At 40.2% G+C, this 21,767-nt stretch overlaps 1 long non-coding RNA gene across 1 annotated transcript; it reads left to right on the forward strand.

Annotated features, from left to right (window-relative positions):
• The first annotated feature begins 8,383 nt into the window (after positions 1-8,383).
• Positions 8,384-11,453, forward strand: LOC149795693 (uncharacterized). Its single transcript, XR_016422137.1, has 3 exons — positions 8,384-8,722; positions 9,365-9,509; positions 11,295-11,453. It is a non-coding gene; the product is annotated as an uncharacterized LOC149795693 (long non-coding RNA).
• Positions 11,454-21,767: the final 10,314 nt, after the last annotated feature.

Raw genomic sequence — 21,767 nt, forward strand, 5'->3', positions numbered from 1 at the left:
TTCTCTCACAACTCGTAAGTAAGTAAGTCATGTATCCAGTGTACCGAGGGGTGGCTCGACAGCGAGGACACGGTTTAGGAGACATGTTAAAATCGGCCTTTCGTTCGGTGGCTCCAGTCTTGAAACCGATGGTGACACGCGGATTGCACGCCTTGAAAGATGCGGCACTGACGCAAGGCAAAGAATTTCTCCAAAATGTCATCATCGACAAACAGAACCCTAAAGAAGCCTTCATGAGGGCTGGCAAAAATGTCTTGCTGCAAACGGGTAAAGACATTTTAGGCCAACGAGACACACCTATAAATGCCCTGCACGCTACCGAGTCAGGCATTCAGCAAGGACAAGGCAGAAAGAGACGACGAAGAAGAAAACACCCTTTCACCAGACTTCAAGCGAGAAAGGCCAAGAAAAGAAGAACCGTTCGAGACTTAGACGTTTTCGATTATTGAAACACAGCAACAACAAAAAATGATGCACCGAGAGTCTTGCGCTTGTTCCAAGACGGAACTGGATCTGTTTGCCATGCCCCCCACCATGATGACCATGCAAGAATCTCAGTGGGTGGAATTTAATCCCGTCTCCTCACTAATCGATTCCGCTCCCATCGAGTTTGAAATCAAAGGACAGCCCGAAGATTACATCGATTTGAATAGCAGTTACTTGTACTTGAAAGTCCAAGTTCTAGATAAGGATGGTGATGGAGTAGAAGACACTGAGAATATAGCTCCCGTCAACAATTTCATGCATTCCTTGTTCAGCTCAGTGGACTTGTACTTGAATAACAAACTAGTCAGCAGCAGCATGGATACATACCCTTACCGCGCCTACCTGGAAAATCTCTTGACGTACGGAATAGATGCCAAGGATACTCATCTCAATGCCTGTGTGCTGTGGGAACCTGACGAAGCGGGCAAGTTAGACGCATTAGATGGAAGCAATTCCGGCTTTCAGTCAAGAGAAGAGAAAATCTTAAACAAGAGGAGTTTAGAACTGATGGATCGTTTGCATTTGGACATGTGGTTGCAAGAGAAATATTTGCTGAACGGGGTGAATGTTCGCTTGAGACTGAATCGCAACAGTACCGCTTTCCATTTGTTGGTTGATCCTGATAAGAGTGGCATTCCTAAAAGCAAAATTTTAGAGGCCAAACTCTACGTACGACGCGTAGAAGTGTTACCCAAAGTGGGTAACGACATCAGTCAAACGTTGAGCAGAACGAATGCCAAGTATCCCATCCGACGTGTGGAAGTGAAAACGTTCACCATTTCTGCTGGACTACAATCCATAACCGAAGATCATCTGTTCCAAGGACAGTTACCCAAACGTTTGATCCTTGGTATGGTCACGAATTCAGCCTTCAACGGAGCCTTCAAAGAAAATCCTTTCAACTTTCAACACTTTTTAGTGAAGAAAGTCGAAGTCAGTCGTGATGGCAAGACCTTGTGTACCCGACCTTTCGAACCTGACTTTAGTGACAAGAACAAAAATTACTTGAGATCGTACTTGTCCCTGTACGAAGCCACCGGTCAGTTAGGAACCAACACCAGTCACGGCATTGAGTATGACGATTATGTAGGAGGCTATGCTTTGTGGGCTTTCGATTTCACTCCAGACCAAGGCAGCGACGAGGGACATTTCCACCCTATAAAATCAGGCCAGATTCGTGTGGAACTTCAGTTTGCAAAGCCACTGGACAAGACAGTGAACGTCATCCTGTATGCAGAATTCGATAATACCATAGAAATCAACAGTTTGAGAGAAGTCATTCTAGATTACTAGAAGTCATGGAAGACTGTTATCCCTCTTTACCTAGTGAAGAAACTTTGGACATGAAATGTGAGGAGACTGTGGAAGGAGAATCCCAAGACAAAGACGAAGAAATTGTCATGATGAAATCGAGATGGCCAGAACAAGAAGCCCATTTAGTCTCCTGTTTTGCCAAACACTTGGTGGACAAAATGACGGAATTGATCAAGAAAAATTGCTATGGATGTCAAAACGATCATCCCAGTCAAATTCAACACTATAAATGCCTGATGTTGAGTCAAGAAGAAAAATTGGACGAGTATCTGGACGAAGCTTGGAGTCTCATCTCGAACGAAGACGTGTTGCACCAGTGGTATAAAGACTTGCGTGAACATTCTTGTCCACCATTAACCACTCAAGAGATCCATCGTATCGAAACTCTCCTGAATCAGAGTGAGGAAACAGAACGAATAACCGTTTATTCGTCAGACATTTTCAAGCAAAAAGTCAGGATCGAATTGACGACTTATTATTACCTGTGAAGAAGAAAAAAAACACAAATCAATGGATACCTGGGAACTTTACTACCTTTTGAACCACAGTTCGTATACGTCTTCTTGGAATCCCGTCGTCTGTGCTAAAGATGAACTCCCTCATCGCAAACCTAAAGACCATCAAGCTTACGTGATCAACACGGACGAAAGTCATCTCCCAGGAACCCACTGGGTAGCCGTCTACTTTCCTCAAGAAGGCTGTGTGGAATATTTCGATTCGTACGGATTGCCCCCTTTGGAAGACGATATCATAGACTTTATGAGAAGAAATGCTCAAACCACCCGATTCAATAACGTGAAATTACAAGGCACAGATTCCTTGGTGTGTGGACAATATTGTGTGTATTTTCTGCATCATCGCAGCCTGGGCTATTCCTTAGAACATTTAGTGACTCATTTCGATCCTCGTTCTTCTGCTAGAAACGATGTGAAAGTAGATCGATGGTTCTGTGACCATTATGCTTATCTTTTGTCTCAAGCTAGGAAACGTAGTGTCCATCAATGGCCTAATGATTTCCAACAGTGGAAATCACGATTTCATTCACAACGTTGTCAGCCTTGTTGAATTTAGATTGTATTTGAAGAAAAAAATGTTAGTGATTAGAAAAAAATTGTTTAATGTTATAATGTTGGATTATTGTTAAAAATGTTGTTGTTTAGTGTTAAGTGATTTTTGAATAAAAAATGTTGTGTTTAGAAAAAAATGCCTTTGTCTTTTGTTTAGCTATAAGAATGTTGGATTGATGCTCTTTCATTTCTTACTATCCCTCTCATGAACGTTGCGGCTCGAAAACCGTGTGGGGGATGTTTTCCTTCACGTCCGCGCTTTCACTTTAAGAACCGGGTTGTTCCCAGTCTAGCCATCCATTGTCAACTCATCCTCCTAAGAAGATGTGCTCCAAACTAGCTAAGCTCAACGAAGCCTACGTGAATTTGCATAGGGTCAGACACAGTCTGATACCGAAACCAGAAGAAATAGAGAATGTGAGAATGTTAAAAATCACTGAAGACCTGATAGAAGAGCTCTTCAGAGAAGAAATGAACAGGGAGAAAGAAGAATGGACAGAGAAGTACAGACTTCAGAGACAGCAGCAACAGCAGCAACAACAGCAACAGCAGCAGCAGCAACAACCTGAAGCTGACAGAGGCTTTGTCGATTGTCGTATCGACACCAAAGAATTCTTCTTCTCTTTCCGAAGAAGCAGACCTATTGCCAGAAAGTCTATCCTCAGAGGACATCGCATTCTTAGAAACTGAAAAAAGAATGCCATAGCAAAACAAAAAACAGCCCTTTTCAGGGCTACCCAATACTCTAGAAAAGAAATAACTATTAATTTGCCAATGTGTAGGTAGAGTAGTGTGAAAATAAACACTAACTCTTTATTTAAAATATGAGGGTATGTGTTTGTGTGATTGTGTTTGTAAGTGATAAAGTAGGTTGGTGTGAATAGTAGATTAAAATGATGTTAGTTTTTTGGGCTGTTTGAGGTGTATATTTGGGGTTAGATTGGATTGCTTTGCGTATGTGGATAGTCTATTGAAGTGATGGGTAGCATAAAAAAAGTGAGTGAGTGTTTCTTTTAGGTCCGCGCATTGTTGTTGTTTTTTTTTTTGGCCATGATCAAGGTAAGATGAATTTTATGTTTTTAGGGGGATGTTTTCCTTCACGTCCGCGCTTTCAGTATAAATTGAAACTCGTTCTTCAGTCCAGCTACCCTTGTTGATTGATCAACACCAAAAATGAACACGAGACTCGAGAAACTGTTGGAGCTTCATGTGCATCTGGAATATGCCAGGCGCATATTAAATGAACTGGCCGCTGAAGCCATTGTCGAGGAGGGAAGGATAAGAGAGGAAGAAAGAAGAAAAAAAGAAGAGGAGGAGAGAAGATATAAAGAAGAAGAGGAGGAAAAGGAGAGAAGAAAAAATTTCAGAATCCCAGAGAGTGAAAATTGGGATTCTGAAGCGACATATCCTGCCTCTGCTCTCTCCCCCCAAAAGGTAAAAAGTAACTGGGGGATAAGATGTGTATGTGGCGCCAGGCCTGGAAGGTGCCACCATTAACCAGGTGTCCATGAAGTTCCAAACAAAACAGCCCTTTTCAGGGCTACCCAATACTCTAGAAAAGAAATAACTATTAATTTGCCAATGTGTGTAGGTAGAGTAGTGTGAATATAAACACTAACTCTTTATTAATAGTGGAAGTGTGTGTTTGTGTGTTAGTGATTGTAAATGGTGAAGTAAGTTTGTGTGAATAGTAAATTATGGGTTTCTTAGCGTATGTGAAGAGTATAGTTAGGGTTTTATTATATGAAATGAGAAAGTAGGGGGATGTTTTCCTTCACGTCCGCGCGATGTTGGGTCATGATCTAGGTAAGATCCATTTTATGTTCTAGGGGGATGTTTTCCTTCACGTTCGCGCTTTTCGTATAAGAACCCACAGTATTCGTCGTTCAAACCATTCTGCAAAGAATACAAAGAAGATGGCGTCAAACCAAATGGACAAATTACAAACCTTGCAAGACGTTTTAGACAACTTAGGAATAATGGAACAGATGCTAATAAGACTCGTTGAAGACCATTATTCCTATAGTCCCCATCGTGTAAAGATGGAAATTAACAATTTAAGGAAAGCAAAGGACAAGATTAGTGGTGTTATGAAAGAGATCAAGGAGGAGAAGGAGGATGAAGAGGAAAAGATAAGAATAAGAACATGGAACGAAAAAATTGAAAAAGAAGAGGAAAATGAGAAGAGGAAGAAAGAAGAGGAGGAAGAGAAGAAAGAAGAGAAGGAGAAAAAAAAGAAGAGAAAGAGTGTTGGAGATAAAATAAGAAGTTGGTGGAGGAAAAGAAGAAATTAGAAGAAAACCCAAAGGCCCTTTTCAGGGCCAGCCATATTTCTCGAAAAGAGATAGTCTTTGAATTGCCTACCCCTTTTTTAAAAAATTTTTTTTAAAAAAATTTAAAAAAAAAAAAAATCCCATGTTCAATTTCCCTTGTCGCTAGAGTGACCCAGGGTTTTTTTCCCATGTTAATTCCCCTTGTCGCTAGAGTGACCCAGGGTTTTTTCCCATGTTAATTCCCCTTGTCGCTAGAGTGACCCACGATTTTTCTCCATGTTAAATTTCCATTGTCGCTAGAGTGACCCAGGGGTCTCTGTAATGCTAATTCCCATTGTCGCTAGGGTGACCCCTTTCACTACTACTGTGCCATTTGTACAGGTTGACAACGTCAGTCTTTAATGTCTGACTGACTGTGCCATTTGTACATGTTGACAACGTCAGTCTTTAATGTCTGACTGACTGTGCCATTTGTACATGTTGACAACGTCAGTCTTTAATGTCTGACTGACTGTGCCATTTGTACAGGTTGACAACGTCAGTCTTTAATGTCTGATTGACTGTGCCATTTGTACAGGTTGACAACGTCAGTCTTTAATGTCTGACTGACTGTGCCATTTGTATATGTTGACCATGTCAGTCTTTAATGTCTGATTGACTGTGCCATTTGTACAGGTTGACCATGTCAGTCTTTAATGTCTGATTGACTGTGTCATTTGTACATGTTGACCATGTCAGTCTTTAATGTCTGATTGACTGTGCCATTTGTACAGGTTGACCACATCAGTCTTTAATGTCTGATTGACTGTGCCATTTGCACATGTTGACCATGTCAGTCTTTAATGTCTGACTGTGCCATTTGTACAAAATGACCATGTCAGTCTTTAATGTCTGATTGACTGTGCCATTTGTACATGTTGACCATGTCAGTCTTTAATGTCTGATTGACTGTGCCATTTGTACAGGTTGACCATGTCAGTCTTTAATGTCTGACTGTGCCATTTGTACAGGTTGACCACATCAGTCTTTAATGTCTGATTGACTGTGTCATTTGTACATGTTGACCATGTCAGTCTTTAATGTCTGACTGTGCCATTTGTACAAAATGACCATGTCAGTCTTTATCCCGTACAGAAAAATCTCACCAGTTCACATGAGCTGCTCATAAGCTGCACATGAGAACCTTGTTAGAAATGTATGCAAATTGGGTAGATTTTGCAGGCTCATGTGTGCAGTTTGTTAGATCTTGTGAGCCAAGGAAAAACTAACCTGATTCTCACGTGAGCAGATTTTGCTCACGTGAGAATCTAAATTTTCACATGAGAAAGTAGAACTTAGAAAAACATTCTTTTCCATAACATACAACCATGTTTGAAAATAAGGCAGAGTTCTAATTTCTCACGTGAGTTATCACGTGAGAAACTTGGACTTTGATTCTGATTAAACACTTATTTCAAATTTATTCAAAGTTGAATTTTCTCATGTGAGTTATCACATGAGCAATTTGGACTTAAATATTTTGTGTAAATGTTGAATGTCAAGCATCTCCATTATTGTCAAATAGACATAATTTCTATTTTGCACTTGTTCATGTTGCTTTGTTGTATTTTTTAAATTTTAAAACATCTTCAACTTATTTTCTCACAGTGAGTTTTAATCTTATTTTGACCCAACAGGCTCCTTGTATTTGAACATATTAAGGTTCATTTCACTGTTCATAAAACAAAACAATTCAGAATTAAGGTCTCGTATAACCAGACTACCCATTAAACTTTAACAGCTGTCAAAGAATAGAGTTAATAACTTGCATACTGATCGTGGTTAATGTTTAATAAAGTAATCCGTAAAAAGGTGAAATGTTTCTCTCCCCAAAATACACAGTTTACAATATAAAAAGGAAATAAAACTTTTGCCCTAAAATGAATCCTATGTTCCATAAACATATGATGCAGCTCCTTTATTCACAAACTTCTAAAACCCCACTATAAAATTGTAAAACAAATACATAGCCACATATCTGGAAAAAAAAAAAACCACTGATGCACAGTCCTTTTGGCCTAATAAACTCTCAAGTCATTTTCCAGAAAAATTGGAGAATTACATAAACTACGTCGTTTTCTTCCATGCCTAACATTCGCACAAAAAGTCAATACAATCTTATACTTACTGAATTGTGTAATTCGGCTTAGGGGTCATCCATTTAGTACGTACGCAAAAATCTGGCAAAGCTTGACCCCCCCCCCCACGCATGCATACTTTTTTTTACGCCCCCCCCCCCCCCCGCGTACGTACGCTTGACGCCCCCCTCCCCATATTCTATAAAACGGCCTATGTTTAATCCACGCAGAAACCATAAAGGATTAATAATATTAACGTGTTTAATAAAACATTGTCCACCGACGTTGAATGTCTGGCATCAAAGAAATACGCGGGGTAACATTAAACATTTTGTCTCGTGTCCGCCAAAATTCAAACGCCAACTGAACAGTCGAACAGGTTACGTATTAGACAAATTATTATCGTGGTTTCACGCCAACCCCGTTTCCTATGCATATGTACATTATCAGTATAAAAAAAAAACATGTACTGTACATAAAATTTAATAAATCCGTAAGAAACTGCCTAATCCAGTCGTGTTTGGTTGTGTAGCTGTTTCGCACTGTTTTACACGTGTATATTCTTGGCAATGGAAAATTTTGCTTATTTGCAGCCTTTTAAATGTTCTGATCGTGTCATTTCAAAGTTTATAAAAGAAATTTCCTATTGAAATAATCACAAAACAAATCACTGACGTTTCCGTGAACTTTTCTGTGACCCAGGTTATAAGAGTACACGGTGGAAGAATCGGCTTGTTAGAACCATTAGAGTGTCCTATGGGGCATGGGTCGGCACAAGCTACTGTAAAAACATCAAAATTAACTTGGTCTATATTAATTAACTTATTAATGATATGAATTCACTTATAGCTCAGTTTTTATGAAACATCAGATAATAAAATAACATTTATTTGATAAATAAAATATAACATTAAGAAATACCTGAGTACATGTGTACAAAGGAGTGTAAAACCAGAAGGGCTCCCATGGTTGCTTACAATTTAAATGTCAGTCATACAGTAGTATAAAATAATAAAAGTATTATTTTTATACTAAATGTATGACTGACTTTTATATTGTAATCAATGATACAAGCCCCTATGCGTACAACAACGTGTTTACTAATAAATTACCCTTTAAGGCGCCTCAGATAAACTCAACAGATGCTGGATGTTGACCTACAGTGTACATGTAGAATAGCACTTTTAAACCGAACAGACAGAAATTTACGCGCGGGCCATGTTCTCTTAGCAAGGGCCACGCTGTTCATGAAGAAAGTTATTTAATATTCTCCTGCAACATGTTTGCTCTTAAAACATTCTGACAGCAAGAGTGTGGACATCATTAAAATATAGAAACCAACACCAACATCTAAAGATGTCCACGTCGGTACTGATGTTAATGTCCAGTACGAAACTGAAGACGTCGACGTGCTGTTAGGGAAGATTCAAGGATTATGAAAGACTGGTTCTTTGCCGAGAAAGAGGTAAGTTACTTTTTCTCATTTCTTTTTACAATTTTCGCATATAGAATGATCAAAGTGGATAGCCTGAATCATCGACATTATAAGCATAAGCATAAATTCGCATGGTCGTTTAAAATTGAGCCAAGGGTTTGTTTCAGATTTTACTTAAAGATAATAATTCAACCTCCTGTTTCTAAAAATGATATCTACACCACACTATCATCGAATATTTAAGCCTTCCACAATTCAACTGTGCAACCATGTATGGCTCTTACCCCCACCCCCAATAATAATGCGGGCGCCTCAGTGAGGAGCACTTGCGTTACCGATTGAAACAATATGTACAAACATAAATGTTCTTCGTATTATTTTATTGCTGATTGGGTGGATCAAGATAAGCATACACGATTGAGAACCAAATGCAGTAGCTTGATTCATGATTTTATTCCTAAAAGACATTTGCCCTGTCTGTCAAATATTTTGATTGGTAAATTTAAAATAGAGATTTAATTGGATAAGGATTACAGCTTTTCTTAATGCTTATATACACTTATAGACTAGGACTCTTTTGCCAACCAAATCGTTTTCTCATTTCAGTGCATTCTTTCTGTTCTGCATAGATTTAAAAAAAGATCAATTATACTAATTTTGTTCTTTTTACAGATTAAATTTCATGAAGGTCACAAAATTTAATGAACACAACAAAGTTAGAAATCATTTGAAAGAAGTGCAAAACATTGACAGCAGCAGGAAGAAGTCAGACAAAACTGCATTGCCATGCTAGAGGAAATTCCAACTCCAGTAAAGGGTATGTATAAGACGCTTCAAATCTTTTGATGTAATACACATGATAACATATGCATTTCAGACTCTAAAATTTTACCCCCAATACATTTTTGTTTTTAAATATAAAAATTGGAAACCAGATTTTGAATTTCTTTATATATTGCAAATGTACATATTTTGGAAAAATGTATCCTAAAAGTTTTGGAGAAATCTTCCAGAGGACTGTTCCAGAAGTAGAGATGTCAATTTTTTGGAAATTTCTAATGTGTACCCATCATTCCTAATGATTGGTTACCAGAGTATACAATCAAAAAGAAATTGTATTAAATGTGAAGCTGAACTGCTTTGTTGTAGGTTCACATGTTCCAACCCCAAAAAGAGCTGTAAGCATAATTATTACTAACATAAGTGGCAAAAATCATAATCTGAGCACGAGTATAAATTACATGCCATTATTACAGAAAACTGTATGAAAAATGTATATGCAGTTATAATTTTTGTCACAAATCAGCTGAACTCGTGTGGATTAGTAGTATGGATGAGAATAGACACAAAAGAAATTATAAATTATTTGTGCATAACAGTCATTTCGACTAGTGTACATGTCTACAGTAACTTTCACGAATTGTCATAAAGTCCATAAATGTTAATTGTTGTATTATCCTCAACCTGCCATGGTTCATCCCATAACGACGGTCCAGTGCAACATGTTTTTAAGTTTAACAAAATCTCTTTTCTCTAACATTTTTCAGTTACATAACATCCATCAGTTGCATTGATACATCCCGGGTTATTTTTGTTGTTGTTTTTTCTTCTTTTTTTAAAAATGATACCTGGTTCCATTTATTTTCTGTTTAAGCTGGACTGCTATGTGTGTAGTATCATAATAGAATGAATCTAGGGCAGATGGTTTCACATTCAAGAACCTGTCAGTTTTCTTGGAACTGTTTGATGTAAAATTCATACAGAAGTTACAAATGCATCAATTTTTATTTGATTTTTTCAAAACTGTTATTAAGTAGCAAACTTTTTTTATCTTTATATTTCAGTCTGTATAGTTGTCCATTTCATTCACTTTTTGTCCTAACATGGTGGTATAAGAAGTGCAATTTACAGTAGCCATGTTAAACCAGACATTCATTTTGTGCTTAATTTTATTTGACCCAGATAATGTCACCAGGATCTGAAAACAAGAGTGTTTTAAGTCATGAGAAAATTGGCACATGAACCATGGACAGGCATGAAGTTAGGATGGTCAGGCTTGAAATATCAGCGTTGATTCTTAAATAGGTCACTTGAGAAAGGATTGTATTATTATACAGACCACGTATGACAAGTAAATTGTAAGCAACCATATGAGCCCCTGTGAACACCTTTTTTTTAACGGGTACCCAATTGTTCGTTCTATTACCCAGGTTATTATCTATGGGAGAATACCCGGGTACACATTGGCATCTTTATCCAGAAGTAGTCAAATTTGGAATATGCAACATGACTTGCAGGTATCTCATCAACAGTGCAGTTTATATGTTTGCTACTAAACTATGGTAATTCTATTGGTAGAGCTATTTGACTCATAGTCCAAAGGATGAATTTTCAGACTGGGTTGGCTGCATAAGTGTGTCCTTGGGAAAACAGTTGGCTCCTATTTTCACAGTGTGATAAAGTGCCATCTAATCCAAACTACAATTATGTATTTTGCCTTTACCTTGTAAAACAAATCTTTAAAAATCAACCTTACATAATGTCTCAAATGCTGTGATCAGAAGAAAAAAAACTTCTACCAACTTTTTCATTTCCATTTCAGGTTTCATTTTTCAAAAGTTCAAAACTGAGCCTGCTAACTTAAATTCAGTGATCAACAGGAAGTGCATTGATTCAAAGAGAACAATCTCCAAGTGAAAATATTGTTGCAGACTGGCAAATAATGAAATTCAGAAGCAGGAATGTCAATTACACGTTTTGTTTGCTTCGAATTTTCTGAAACGGTGAAGAATGGTCTTCATGTGAAGCAAATTTCCAGCAGTATCTTTCATTATGACCTTAAAGTGTTTAGAATAAATGTGATGTATTAATATAACAGGTACATACATACATACATACATACATACTCTAGTTGTCTTACCTTATTAAAAGATCACTAATCAAACTCAAATTATATGCTTATGATTACTAGATTTGAATATTGATCTTAATCTGTTTAATTCTTGTATTCAATAAAAACTAAATACTATAGTTGTTTTTTGTTGTTTTTGCTCATGTGAGCAAGATGCTGCTCACGTGAGCAAAATCTTGCTCACATGAGCGAGGTGTGGCTCACGTGAGCAAGGTGTGGCTCACGTGAGCAAGATATTGCTCTTGTTAACAATTCCTGCACATGTGATTTTCTTATTAGAATCTATTTGCTCACGTGAGTTCTACCTAATTTGCATGTTAAATTGCACATGAGACTAACCTGAGTTAGATCTCACGTGAGAATCTCATGTGCAGAAGGGTAGGCAGTTTTGGTGTATTGACTGTGTTATTTGTACAAGTTGACCATGTCAGTCTTTAATGTCCGATTGACTGTGCTATTTGTACAAAATGACCATGTGAGTCTTCATTATGTTATTGACTCTGCCAATTTTGTATAAGTTGATCTTGTGCTGAAAAATGGCGTTTAACCGTATAACAAGTTGACCATGCAGGTCTTGAATGTATGACAGCAGCAGGGAAGTTGAACAGACCAGAGTTTCCAGCCAAAATAAAGCTTCCTACGAGAACTTTCTCCGTAGAAGCCTCGGATTTCATTTTTACGGCCTTCTACGGAAGCTAATTTTCGTGCATTTCAGACCGGATGCATCGGGTGGTCGCGCCGTGTGTGTTAGTAAATATAGCGTCCGAGACAGAAAAATAAATTATCCGGAATAATTTTTTGTGTTATATTTTTTGTTGCATGGTCCGGCTGCTTTCTCATGAATAAATTTGATCAAGACCAATTCGATACCGACTTCGTGGATCATGAAGATTGATCGTGATGAAACCATGTGGCGTTGACTGAGCGCGGCTAAACAAATTTTTAAATTTATTTATATCCATGAGTAGTAAAGGGGGATACATTAGCGACAATGGGAATTAGCATTACAGACCCCCCTGGGACAGATTAGCGACAAGGGAAATTTAACATGGAGAAAAATCGTGGGTCAGATTAGCGACAAGGGAAATTAACATGGGAATAAATCGTGGGTCACTCTAGCGACAAGGGGAATTTAACATGGAACTATAGTGTGGGTCTGTCTAGCGACAAGGGGAAATTAACATGGGAATAGGGGACTGTATAGCGTCAAAGGAATTTAAACAGGGTGGGTCTGTCTAGCGACAAGGGGAAATTAACATGGAGAATAGAGTTTGGGCTTTTGGGATTTTTTTTTTTAAATTTAAATTTAAATTTAAAAAAAGGGATAGGCAATGGAAAGGCTATCTCTTTTCGAGAAATATGGGGGCCCTGAAAAGGGCCTTTGGGTTTTCTTCTTCTTCTTCTGCTTCTAATTTCTTCTTTTTCTCCACCAAGTTCTTATTTTATCTCCAACACCCTTTCTCTTCTTCTCTTTCTTTTTCTCCTGCTCTTCTTTCTTCTTCTCTTCCTCCTCTTCTTTCTTCCTCTTCTCATTTTCTTCTTCTTTTTCAATCTTTTCGTTCCATTTGCTTATTCTTATTCTTTCCTCTTCATCCTCCTTCTCCTCCTTGATCTCTTTCATGACACCACTAATCTTGTCCTTTACCTTTTTTAAGTTATTAATTTCCATCTTTACACGATGGGGACTATAGGAATAATGGTCTTCAACCAGTCTTATCAACATCTGCTCCATCATTCCTAAGTTGCCTAAAACGTCTTGTAATGTTTGTATTTTGTCCATTTGGTTAGAAGCCATCTTCTTTTTTTATTCTTTGCAGAATGGTTTGAACGACGAATACTGTGGGTTCTTATACTTAAAGCGCGTACGTGAAGGAAAACATCCCCCTAAAACGTAAAATTGATCTTACCTAGATCATGACCAAACAACGCGCGGACGTGAAGGAAAACATCCCCTACTTTTTCATTTCATATAATAAAACCCAAACTATACTCTCCACATACGCTAAGAAACAATAAACAAATCCATAATCTACTATCCACACAATCGTACGTGAGCGGGTACAAACACAAACACACAAACACAAACACACAAACACATACGCTAAGAAACAATAAACAAAATCCATAATCTACTATCCTCACAATCGTACGTGAGCGGTTACAAAACCCAAACTATACTCTCCACATACGCTAAGAAACAATAAACAAAATCCATAATCTACTATCCACACAATCGTACGTGAGCGGGTACAAACACAAACACACAAACACAAACACACAAACACATACGCTAAGAAACAATAAACAAATCCATAATCTACTATCCACACAATCTTACGTGAGCGGGTACAAACACAAACACACAAACACATACGCTAAGAAACAATAAACAAAATCCATAATCTACTATCCTCACAATCGTACGTGAGCGCTTACAAAACCCAAACTATACTCTCCACATACGCTAAGAAACAATAAAGAAACCCATAATCTACTATTCACACAAACATACCTGAGCTCTTACAAGCACCAACACACAAACACATACCCTCACACTATCTTAGAAAAGAGTTAGTGTTTATATTCACACTACTCTACCTACACATTGGCAAATCGATCGTTATTTCTTTTCTAGAGTATTGGGTAGCCCTGAAAAGGGCTGTTTTTTTGGAACTTCATGGACATATGGTTAATGGTGGCACCTTCCAGGCCTGGCGCCACATACACATCTTATCCCCCAGTTACTTTTTACTTTTTTGGGGGAGAGAGCAGAGGCAGGATATGTCGCTTCAGAATCCCAATTTTCGCTCTCTGGGATTCTGAAATTTATTCTTCTTCTCTTCTTTTCCTTCTCCTCCTCCTCATCTTCTTTTTTTCTTCTCTCCTCCTCTTTGTATCTTCTTTCCTCTTCTTCTTCTTTATATCTTCTCTCCTCCTCTTCTTTTTTTCTTCTTTCCTCCTCCTCTCTTATCCTTCCCTCCTCCACAATGGCTTCCGCGGCCAGTTCATTCAACAGGCGCCTGGCATATTCCAGATGCACATGAAGTTCCAACAGTTTAGACAGTCTCGTGTTCATTTTTGGTGTTGATCAATCAACAAGGGTAGCTAGACTGCCCAGCGAGTTTCAATTTATAGTGAAAGCGCGGACGTGAAGGAAAACATCCCCCTAAAAAACATAAAATTGATGTTACCTACATCATGACCAAAAACAACAACGCGCGGACCTAAAAGAAACACTCACTCACTTTTTTATGCTACCCATCACTATTTTAAATTTTTTTATAAATCACTTCATTAGACTATCCACATACGCAAAGCAATTCAATCTAACTCCAAATATACACCTCAAACACCAAAAAAAACCATGATTTTAATCTACTATTCATACCAACTTACTTAAGCACTTACTAACACACAAACACATACCCTCACATTTTTTAAAAAAGAGTTAGTGTTTATTTTCACACTATTCTACCTACACACATTGGCAAATCGATCCTTATTTCTTTTCTAGAGTATTGGGGTAGCCCTGAAAAGGGCTGTTTTTTTTTTTTGTTTGCTATCGCATTCTTTTTTTAGTTTCTAAGAATGCGATGTCCTCTGAGGATAGACTTTCTGGCGATAGGTCTGCTTCTTCGGAAAGAAAAGAAGAACTCTTTGGTGTCGATACGGCAATCGACAAAGCCTCTGTCAGGTTCAGGTTGCTGCTGCTGCTGCTCTTGTTGTTGTTGTTGTTGCTGCTGTCTCTGAAGTCTGTACTTCTCTGTCCATTCTTCTTTTTCCCTGTTCATTTCTTCTCTGAAGAGCTCTTCTATCAGGTCTTCAGTGATTTTTAACATTCTCACATTCTCTATTTCTTCTGGCTTCGGTATCAGACTGTGTCTGACCCTATGCAAATTTACGTAGGCTTCGTTGAGTTTAGCTAGTTTGGAGCACATCTTCTTAGGAGGATGAGTCGACAATGGATGGTTAGACTGGAAACAACCCGGTTCTTAAAGTCAAAGCGCGGACGTGAAGGAAAACATCCCCCATACGGTTTTTGAGTCGCAACGTTTAGTGAGTGTCATGAGAGGGATAGTAAGAAATGAAAGAGCATCAATCCAACATTCTTATAGCTAAACAAAAGACAAAGGCATTTTTTTCAAAACACAACATTTTTTATTCAAAAATCACTTAACACTAAACAACAACTCTAACATTTTTAACAATAATCCAACAATATAACATCAAACAATTTTTTTCAAAACACAACATTTTTTTATTCAAAAATCACTTAACACTAAACAACAAGAACTCTAACATTTTTTAACAATAATCCAACACTAAACGTTTCTCCACTAGGTAAAGAGGGATAACAGTCTTCCATGGTTTCTAGTAATCTAGGATGACTTCTCTCAAACTGTTGATTTCTATGGTATTATCGAATTCTGCATACAGGATGACGTTCACCGTTTCATCAGGGTCTCGGTCTTTAAACTGAATTTCCACACGAATCTGGCCGGATTTTATAGGGTGGAAATGTCCCTCGTCGCTGCCTTGGTCTGGAGTGAAATCAAAAGCCCACAAAGCGTAGCCTCCTGCATAATCCTCGTACGTAATACCGTGACTGGTATTGGTTCCTAACTGTCCGGTGGCTTCGTACAAGGACAAGTACGATCTCAAGTAATTCTTCTTGGTAAAGTCAGGTTCGAAAGGTCGGGTACACAAGGTCTTGCCATCGCGACTGACTTCGATTTTGGACACGCCAAAGTGTTGAAAGTAGAAAGGATTTTTTTCGGCAGCTCCGTTGAAGGCTGTATTCTCGACGATACCAACGATCAAACGTTTGGGTAACTGTCCTTGGAACAGATGATCTTCGATCATGGATCGCTGTCCCTTGGGAATGGTGAAGGTTTTCACTTCCACGCGTCGTATGGGATACTTGGCAGTCGTTCTGCTCAACGTCTGACTGATGTCGTTTCCCACTTTAGGTAACACTTCCACACGGCGTACGTAGAGTCTGGCTTCTAGGATTTTGGTTTTGTAACCGTCACTATCAGCCATCAAATGGAAAACGGCACTGCTACGATTCAGTCTCAGGCGGACATCCACCCCGTTCAGCAAATACTTTTCTTGCAACCACATGTCCAAATGCAAACGATCCATCAGTTCTAAACTTGTGTCGGCTCCCGTGATTCTCTTTCTTCGTTCTACAAATCCATCATTGTTGTCTTTCTTTTCATCAGTTTCCAATATTTCAAACTTGGTAGGTTCGTCAGCTTCCCATACCACACAGGCATTGAGATGAGTGTTCTTGGCATCTATTCCGTACGTCAAGAGATTTTCCAGGTAGGCACGATAAGGGTAAGTATCCATGCTGCTACTGACCAGTTTGTTATTCAAGTACAAGTCCACTCCACTGAACAAGGAATGCATGAAATTGTTGACGGGAGCTACTGCTTCATCGTCTATAGCACCTCCAGTCTTATCTAGAATTTTGACTTTCAGGTACAAGTAACTGCTATTCAGATCGATGTAATCTTCGGGCTGTCCTTTGATTTCAAACTCGATGGGAGCGGAATCGGTCAGTGAGGAGACGGGGTGAAATTCCACCCACTGGGATTCTTGCATCGTCATCATCGTGGGGGGCATGGCAAACAGATCCAGTTCCGTCTTGGAACAAGCGCAAGATTCTCGGTGCATCATTTTTTTTTGTCTCTTTTCTCAATAATCGAAAACGTCTAAGTCTCGAACGGTTCTTCTTTTCTTGGCCTTTCTCGCTTGAAGTCTGGTGAAAGGGTGTTTTCTTCGTCGTCTCTTTCTGCCTTGTCCTTGCTGAATGCCTGACTCGGTAGCGTGCAGGGCATTTATAGGTGTTTCTCGTTGGCCTAAAATGTCTTTTCCCGTTTGCAGCAAGACATTTTTGCCTGCCCTCATGAAGGCTTCTTTAGGGTTTTGTTTGTCGATGATGACATTTTGGAGAAATTCTTTGCCTTGCGTCAGTGCCGCATCTTTCAAGGCGTGCAATCCGCGTGTCACCATCGGTTTCAACACCGGGGCCACCGAACGAAAGGCCGATTTTAACATGTCTCCTAAACCGTGTCCTCGCTGTCGAGCAGCCCCTCGGTACACTGGATACATGACTTAAGAGTCGTGAGAGAACCGTTTTCGAAAATGGAGTTTCACCGTGACTTTTCCTTTGGTGAATGGAATATTTTGTCCCAGATCTCCTTTTATAGCAATGTTGACCGTGTCCAAATACGACTTACTGACAGGCAAATAGTGAGGATGGACAAATTCGCGGTGGACGTGGTAAGTGTTTCCACCTTCCTCGTCAGTGTTCGTGGCAGAATCCACTTTGAAAGGAATGACACGCAGTAACGGTACGGAGGTGTGTCCCACCACGTTGTACTCCACCACATCGGAATACACGAACATCAAATTCAGTCCTTGGTTCAGTTCTACCGGGGCACGAAATAACTTGCTAAAAGACTCGTTGTCGTAAACGATGGGTAATTCGTTTTTCTTGATCATGGTCTTTCTCATGTCCATGTCTCCGCCCAACATGTCATACAATTCAGGACAAAATAAAATGGACAGGATTTTACTCCGTTCAAATTTCATCAAGAAGCGACGAGCTGCTTTGTGGTACTCCATGGTGACATTTTTGTTGACATGCTCCAAAGCTTTCAGAAACACGACATTAAACCTGGAGGTTATGGTGCTGACCAAATGTTGACCACTAAAATAATAGCCTGGGGGAATGAACAAGTGATAGGTGGTGTACTTTTGTGTACGGGTTTTCTTGTCATATTTGACATTGCTATCCATCCACTGTTGCATTTGCTCGTCATGAACTTCCACATCAAAAAAATTTTGATTGGGAAGGACATTGAGGACTTGGGTCGGGTGAATCATTTCTACTAAAGCCACTTCCCAATGGGCTTCGTGATCTAACTGGATGGCTTGAGGTAATTTGGCCGTGTAACAGCACAACGTGTTCTTGGGAAACACCTCCATGGAACTGTCACTGGGTAAGGTTAAGTAAAATTGGTTTTGGTGACTCATAATTCCAGAGTTCTGTGGCTGTCCGAGGGGTTAGTGGACGTCAGAGGCGTGTCTCCGCCCAAAATGGGGTTCTGGTTGTGATTGAAGTGGTGACTGGCACTGGCACTGGACACAAGGTTCCCGGGGTTCCCGTTCGAGGTGAATTTCAGGGAGGGATTAGGAAGCAGGTAACCGATGCAACTGCTCAATAAAATGGTCCACAATTGTTTGTCTCCTTGTTGCAAACTCAAATTGGCAATGGCTGCCCCGATGACACAATACACCACGAAGATTTGGCAGAAAAAGACGATTTGCGTTTTAGGCACACGTTCTCCACACCACACCCACAAGGGTTGTTTTTGTAAATCTTGCACAGAAGAACTAGGTGAAGGAGGAGTGGTCGACGTAGCTGCGTCTGCTGTGTGAAAGGGCATGATGGTCACTTCTTTTTATAGTCGATGACTTGCGAAGCGTCGATCCAAGAATCGAAACTGGGTGGATATCCTTTCCAACGTACTTTGACTTCTTTGACACGTCGTTTGCCCACTTTACGGGTTCTGCGTTCGAGAATGCTTTCGATGTCGTACACGTCGTCTTCTTTTTTGGTGTCACGTTGTAACTCGGGCAAATAGAACGTTCCTTTGAGCACTTCTCCGTTCATGTCTTCCAATTTATAGACGGCAGGATGACGGCCATGCACTCGTCCAGTGACGCGAAACAATTCGGTCGTCCAGTTAGGTAAGTAACCTTTGTCGAAAGTGCGTTTGGTTTTGCCAATGCGCACCCAATCTCCTACGGCCAACTCTCCACTTTTCTTGGGGACAGCCCTCGTCGGGGACGTACCAAACAGGCGCTCAAACACCAGCACTTCGTTGTCGGGAGTCACGTCTTGCGGGGCACGTCCGATGCTTCGATGGTAAGATTGGTTGTACGCTTGCACCAGGTGCGGTAAGATGTCGATGTACTTCAGAGTGTGGTGATGCGTAAAATATTTCCACATGCGTTCTTTCAAAGTGCGTTGAAAACGTTCCACAATGCTGGCTTTGGTTTCGGGATTCTCGGTGGTAAAAAAATGAATGTCACGTTTCTTTAATTCTTTTTGGAAAGCTTGGTTCAGAAATTCGGTGCCTTTGTCCGTTTGCCATCGAAGAGGGTGACGACCGCTTTGTTTCAACACCCGTTGCAGGGCTCGCACTAACTCGCTGCTCGATTTGGAAGTCAAGGGCACGACCCAGGCAAATTTGGAGAAGACGTCGATGACACAAAACAAATATTTGTAGCCACGATTGTAGCTGGCCAAATGAGAGACATCGGCTAAATCGGCTTGCCATTGATGATCGATGCCTTCCACTCGGGTGGGACTTCTGGCAAACTTGCGTCGAATGGGTTTGTGTAAAGTGTAGGTAGCTTGTTCTTGTAACCATCGTTGCACTTGAGGTAAACGGAGACTTTTCAGTCGCGTTTTGGCAGCACGATACAATTTTTGAACTCCTGCGTAACCTGCAGGATGGGAGGGATCGTAGTAAATGCTGGCTAAGACTTTTTCCATTTTTTTGTGTTGGTTGGTGTGTTAATAAGACACCCACTCTTGGAGGATGCTACTCTTTTTCTCTTGGGGTATTTTCTTGGATTGTAATGCTTTGCGTGTGCGGCCAGCAATAGGTGTCGAAGAGGAGAAGGATGTCTGAGCGGGGGATATCGGTTCTTGTTTCACTTCTGTCTTCACTTCTGTCTTCACTTTCTTTTTCTCTTGTGAGGAAGAAGGGGTGGCCATCATCTTTTTAATCCATCCAATTCTGGAGGTAGGTGGTGTTGTTAACTTGCGTACTTTTTCTGGTGGAGTTTGAAACCCTTCCTCTTCTTCTCCTATTTCTGTCTTGGTCACGGGTACTGGTGGTACTGGTACTGGTACTGGTAATGGTGATGGTGCTGGACTTTTCATCAAGGTCTTAAAATCTTTCAGAGTGGGTAGAGCTGTTTCGTCTAAAGCTTTCTGGTGAAAGAGTTGCAGTCGTTGCAAGAGTTGACCGTACTTTTGCGATTTTTCTGTTTCGGACAAATCTTGGCGATCCATCAAGGACTGCAATTCGCGTTGTAACTGGGACATCTCGCTCAAATGGGGATTGGGAGGTAAATGCGGGGTGTGTTGTTCTTGCCACCGATGGTATTCCATCCATCGTTTGTAAGGTACTAAAGCTAGTTTTCGTCCTTCCATGGGGTTGTCAGGGGTCGATTCTGAGATCTTGGAACTTCCGAGGCCTTTTTATCTTGCTCCCACCAGTCCTCCCAACATGGTTCCCAAGACTCCTTTCAGTATGGGGCCTAACAAGAGAGGTAAAATACCTCCACGTTGCACTAACATCTTCTTTTTTTGACGAATGGGAATTTTCTTTCGAACCATTTGGCGAAGAACGTGACGATGCTTGCTTAAGCATTGTTTCTGGTGTTTGGACAAAGGGATCGTGCCTTTCAAAACGTTCAAACAACATTCGCACACGGTATCGATGACATCTTTGGAGGCCGTTTGAATGAGTTTTTTTCGTAGGGGTGGAGAAGCTTTGGACAGGACAGATAACATGTCCCCATGTTTGGCTAAACGTGGTGGCAATCCTTTCCTTTTCTTTCCTTGGGGTTTTCTGGAGGGTGACATCTTTGAGTCTTCAGGAGCACCAAAAAACACTGATATCCGACTTGGTCACAGGTCTTTTTTATACTGGAACGCGTCGCCACTGATTGTCTTGACGTCGTATTAGTTTGAGGACAGGCATGACACGTCGTGCAGGGGTACGCAACGGACTAAATCGAGCCAGTTCTTGTTTGGACAAATCCAGTAAACTTTGTAACATGCCCGATCTTTCATGGACTTTGATTTTGGGAGAAGGTACTTTGTGAGCAGCAGCCACTGCCGCTAAATTGGAGGGTCCTGCCACTGGGGAAGTTCTTTTGGGGGTCATCAACGGAGAAGTTCTTGGTGTGATCAACGTCTCCAAGTACTCTTCAGTTCCTGGTGTCATTAACGGAGAAGTGGACAAACGTGAGGATGCCGGAGACGCAGTCACCGCTGTGGCAGGTCGTGGTTTGCGAGTGTAAGGTTGCGTCCTGGCCGAGGTGTCTCTCTTGCGACTAGTTTTCTTCTGT

The sequence above is a fragment of the Sinohyriopsis cumingii genome, chromosome 7 (genome assembly GCF_028554795.1).
Source record: "Sinohyriopsis cumingii isolate HCF-2022 chromosome 7, ASM2855479v2, whole genome shotgun sequence".
NCBI lineage: Eukaryota > Metazoa > Mollusca > Bivalvia > Unionida > Unionidae > Sinohyriopsis > Sinohyriopsis cumingii.